This window comes from Harpegnathos saltator, unplaced genomic scaffold, assembly GCF_003227715.2.
Source record: "Harpegnathos saltator strain DR-91 unplaced genomic scaffold, Hsal_v8.6 scaffold187, whole genome shotgun sequence".
Lineage (NCBI taxonomy): Eukaryota > Metazoa > Arthropoda > Insecta > Hymenoptera > Formicidae > Harpegnathos > Harpegnathos saltator.
Window position 1 is genome coordinate 364,557 of NW_020229969.1, and position 6,087 is coordinate 370,643.

A 6,087-nucleotide genomic window follows, 5' to 3' on the forward strand; every position below is an offset into this window, starting at 1 on the left:
TCCACGATTTTTTTCGATCGACAATGTTGTAAACATATTTCGCAGTTACCAGTCGTTTCAAAAATGGATCATTTTTGTTACATTTCATAAGCAAATCGCAGATGGCAATGCGTTGTGTTAAGTGAATTTCTTTAAGCTTATGAGGAACCCATAAATCGAGATTTTGACATAGCCAAGTTGTTTTCAACACTTTTCAATGCATGTATCTGATACATCGAGCTTCTCTGCGATCTCACGTGTTGTGCCATAACGATCCGCATCGATTATTGCTTTGAGCTGTCATCGTTATTAACTTCACCTGGACGACCAGAGCATTTGGTTCATCTTTGAGTTCATCTTTGAAAAATCACCAGAACGAAATTTAACAAACTAATTTGGACATTGCCATTCTTTTAAGACTTCGTCATCATACACAGCGCATAACTTTTTGTAAGCTTGCGATGCGTTTTTTCCTTTGCGGAAGTAAAAAAGCAAAATATGACGGAAATGCTCGTTTTGCTTTTCCCATTTTTCAACCGGCGCCAAACAAAAACTACACAATCGATCGATACAATTTTTTTTACTGAATGCCGATTGAAATACCAATTATCAAACAACAATATGGGTTTGGCATTTCGAATACCTAAAAATACACCTAAATAAATATACTTGAGTATACCTAAAAATTCAATTAACGCGATCTATCAGTGAAATTCGCAATTACTTAGTTGCCAACCTAATAACTGAAGCTGAGAAGAGACTTATCTGCCTTTGCGCGCGTGTTGTGCGCGCGTCAAGTCGCATTCATGCAACATCGTCGACGTGTGTGTCGATTTTTCGCGCTAAGTCACCCAAGCCGAGAGAATCTCGCCGCCACCGCGTGTGCGCTTATTATCTTTCGCGCGATCGACTTCCGCTCGGTTATCGGCTTCTCGAGTTTTTTTCTTTCTTTCTTTCTCGCTCTTTCGCGTACATTTTTCAAGCGTCATGCGTCCGCGTAATCAGCGTAAGGCACGTGGCCGATCTTTTAACTCTGCTTTTTGCTCTGTATAGAGACGCAACGAACATCCCGTTTTTTATGATGTTAGGTGTTTCGACTAATTTCGGCGGTGCGCATTTAAATGCGCTGCAATTTCTGCTTGTTTTGGTCCCTGGAACATACCCTGAAAGTTTGTACAGACCATTCAGAAACACCCTGTATAGTTTGAAGCTAGCGTTGGATCAAAGCGCGACCACAAACCGCACACAATTAAAAGAAAAGTGATTCTGTTGCACGACAATGCCCGGCCACATGTTGCAAAAGTCGTCAAAGAAACGCTGACAGAGCTCGAATGGGAGATTCTTTCGCATGCCGCGTATTCTCCAGACTTCGTCTCGTCTGATTTTGACCACTTGTTCCGTTCAATGCAGCAGCATGGCATTCAAGACACACGCTTTTCGAAATTACGAAAAAGTCCAAAAATGGAAACGATGAAAAATGAAACGATGAATGGATTGCTTCGAAACCTGAGTCGCTCTATCGCCGTGGAATCCATCTCTTATCAGAAAGATGGGAAAAAGTAATGCAACAACGATGAGAAATATTTTGACTGATTAATCAATTCATTTTGTCAATGAAATAAATGTATTTATTTCAAGCAAAAATTAACCGAAACACCTAATAATTCCATCGTGAAGTCTCGTCCGAAGTAACTTACGACCGCGACGCCCGACAACTGTCTCCTCCAAATGTTATTTTCCGGCTTAGACCGGCGCTCTCTTTCATTTTTCATCTCCCGCGATTAGCACGCGATAAGACCGCCGGATCGGTTTTATCGCAGCTGCAATATCGATTGTTTGTTCCGGTTCCGCTTACACTCTTATCGGAGGGAAGGAAATTAAGGAGCGACATTATCTTTTAGCGCGAGACATAAAAATAAGGAGGCGTGTAAAAATGGGGGCAGATAACTGGTACATTAGCGGAGTTGCGTATACTCAGTATCGGAATTAAATCGATTATCGAAGACGCGATAGCTTCCGCGTAACACAGGTGCTTTCGTAACATCTCACGCCGACAGAGATAAATGTCCCTAAAAACGCCTAAACGTTTTATTTTGCGTTTACTCAACTCATTCTCAAGTATCGAAGCTTGTTTGTTTCGTTTTATATATTGCATCGACATGAGAATTATCTGGACGGGGTCCAATTCTGCGAAGAAAAGGTCTAGCGATAAAGGGAAAGTTATGCGGAAAGATGCTTCGGGTTTTTCTCTCGCGACTCCTTCGGATAGTAATTGTACACACATCACACATTTTTTCGTACGAAAGTAATACGCGTTATAAAAGGAATAAAATTCTGAATCATCAGTACTTAAACTGTACGGAGATTGTACCAAAGTATCGCAGTTTTATTATTCATTACGCTGGGTCGTTATCATTTTATTAAACACATCATTCGCGGCCTGATTCTATTTCACTTACGCTTTCTACGTCTATATCAGCTGATTTTGTAAAAATATTCTTCAAATCTTTCGTCTCATCAAACTGATGAGTCTTGCTGTTATTTTAGACTTTCGCGGTAGAGAAATATTCGATTTGATTCTCCAGGTTGATACCGCGCCCACCATGAATTTATTCGAAATATTTTTTTGGACAATTTTGAATAAAAAATTTGTTTCAGGTTGTTCCGCTCCCTGAAAAAGTGAACGGGAATGTTTACGAAATGTTGGACACAAATTCCTGATACACGCGGTGCCAGCATAGAAACTAAATCAAATAATGAGTTTATATTAAGATAACAAATCTTAAAAAGATCAATAAACTCATCTACGTAAGGTTTGAGTGTAAACATATAGTAAAACAAATCTTATAAAGCGGTATTTTAATGATAAGGCGCTTAAACTCAAATATTCTGTATGAATATTTTCCGATCTTCTCAGTGTTTGTTATTTTAATATATAATAAACTTATTAATCTAGCAACATAACAAACTTGGGTATTTTCAACAAGCCATTCGTGAACTGAAACGTATTGAAGAGACTAGGTCTGTTTGAGGTTACAAATCGTTAATCTAAAATTATATGAGAGTAAAGTGATTTATTTCTAAAACAAGACATAACCTCATATTAGGTGTACTAATAAATAAACCAAACTTTTTCAAGCGGCTAAGAAATTAAGTTTCAAATAATCAAAATTTCCCCCTTTTACGGTCTCCTATGGTTATGTAGAGCTGACATATAGCTATTGAAAATTACATTTAGTACGGCGGGAGGCTCGACATAACCTCAAAAATTATTCAGTTCAGCACAGTGAAAAATGGCAACGGACAAGGTGCATATATCTGACACTGCATTCTTTATGAATTCCAACAAGAAAAATACGCAAGGGTGTATATGTTAGTAGTACATACCACGTCTAGATATTCTTATGTCGATGACATACCGATGTTTTTCCCTCTCCACACGATACAAACCACAAACAATGCATACGGATCATTCATTGAACAAAATTGCAAATCCGACGCAAATATCGCCTCCTGTGCACTTTCAACCGGATATAACCCGAGCCTCTCGTTTGAAGCCGCATTATCGACGTATCCGCTATCCAGAGAAATTCGAACGAGGGTACCGGGGGAGGGGGGGGTGCGGTTCTGCGCACTTGCCTGATTGCTATTTGCTATTCCACGGCAACAAAACTCCGTTATCACGATAGAACACAAAAATACTCAAAACGTAGCGCGAAATCTCCCTCCCCGCCTCTTCCTCTTTCACCCTTCCTCACCCCTTTATCTTACCCTCTCTCCAAACGTTACGGCCGAACATTACGGTCATTTCCATACCATCCGGCGAGATTGTTATTACCCCCATTATGGCAATAATAAATTCCCGAGGATCGATTCTGTCGTCGTGTGGGATGTCCGGCGAATCATCATTATTATCACCTATTCGCAGCACACGTTCCTATTGAGAGAGAAGAAGAAAGAGGGAGGGAGGAAGAGAGAGAGAGAGAGAGAGAGAGAGAGAGAGAGAGAGAGAGAGAGAGAGAGAGAGAGAGAGAGAGAGAGAGAGAAGAGAGAGAGAGAGAGAGAGAGAGAGAGAGAGAGAGAGAGAGAGAGAGAGAGAGAGAGAGGTTGGGAGAAGGAGCAACATAGCCGACACAGCGAGCGATAACGGTCGATATCAGAAACGAAGCGATGGAATTACTCTCGGAATCGGATCTTCCCTCAGCGTCAGCGTGATGGCACGCGTGAATCACACACGCGCGCGCGCGGGCAAGCGAGATCGTGTGCGAGAGCGCGTTCTCAAGCGTCGAGGCCACCCGACGGATAGACAAGGTGCCACTATGCCGTTATCGATCTTCCTTCGAGAAGGCGCTCGTCGGTATTTTTAGTATACAAGCCTCGGCGGGCCACCGACAGGCGCTTAGATAAGATTCCGATTCGATCCGCAGCGGGCTTATCTCTCGCGAAGCCCCTTAGAGCGCATCGCGCGTCGCGTCAGCTCAGGCGCGAGACGACGACGACAACGACGACGACGACGACGACGACGACGACGACGACGACGGCGCGCGCGCTCTCGAGGTGCAGTCGCAATGTGCCATGGCAGCGCATCGCGTTACACGGTAAAAAATCCGATGTCAATTTCGTTCCCGATAACCCAGCCTGAATTTCAAGTAAAAACGCGGCGATGGGTACTTCCGATAATGCCTCTTTGGGCTAGTTTCTCAAGGAATGAAATGAAAGATAAGCAGAACCATCTACTACCGTCATACTTCGTGTCTCGATGCTGTTTTGTATCGCATTGAATTGAGTTCAATCGAGTTGGTGACAGGAGGTGTCTAAGATAGGTAGTATCTAAGACACGTTGTAAGGTGGTAATGTCGTAAAATCTAGTAACTATAAATAACAAAATATTTTTATACAGGGTGAGTAGAAAGTACGGAAACCCTTGAAAATCTCGAAAGATATCAGTTTTACAGAAAAGTGTTTCAGACAAAAGTTATAAGGCTCAAAACGATGTATTTATTGGTCTTATCAGTTTGGCCTTGAGTGGCGTTGCCAAGGTCAGGTCAAGGTCGACTTTTTTGTTTTTTAATAGAAACTCCTATTTTTTATGCAAAATCTTGACATTTTCAAGGGCTTCCATACTTTTCACTCACCCTGTATATTAATATGTTCACTACTAGTGGCGAACGCCACACTGGCTAACTAATGTGTTAATGAAAGTATTTTGTTTCATAATTTAATTTTATCTACGACGAGTAATAATTTATCCGTTGCGTGTCAACGTCCGTTACGTGTCGATCAGTCGAGACTCGCAGATTTTCTTTTTACATTAATCTTTGCGATTTCAAGCACGATGTCAAAATAGCAGAAAGTAATAGCAGGTACGCGAGGGAATGGTAAAAATAATTTCTATGAAATATTGATGGAACACATTTTTGTTTGCGTATGATATAAACACGGAAATTAGTACATATTTCAACACGATTTTTCGGTTATCTAGCGCATTTACATACATAGAATATATGTGAATATCAATTAGTCAATGTTTTTAGTTTATCAACATGCAACATCCGACGAATGACTTCCTTAAAAATGTTCTTCCTTAAAAATAGGAGCCAACATTTTGCAACGTAAAATTGACATCTTACTTTTTACAATATATTTCCTACATATATATACAGGGTGTCCGGGATCTTTTGGAAACGAAAAATTGTGAGGATTAATCAATCAAACTGAAAAGTCATGTAGCATTTTGCAAAAACTACAATAGTTATTAAGTTATTAATGATTGAAAATGACCATATCTAGAAGCTTTTTAATTGACAACTTGAAATTTTACATACTTGTTTAAATGCAAAATAGTATAGGACTTTTTTTTTCAGTATAACCTAATCTACAATTATATGATGGCTTTTGTGCTTAGCGACAGGTTCAATGTTCAATATACGCATATCTGTCGCTAGACAAAATAATCATCACATAATTGCAGATTAAGTCATTCTGAAGAAAAGGCTGAAAAACTGAACTGAAAAAGTCCTTTACCATTTTGCGAATAAATACGCAAATTTTCAAGTTATTAGATTAGAAGAGCCTCTCTAGATGTGGTCATTTCCAATCATTAATAAC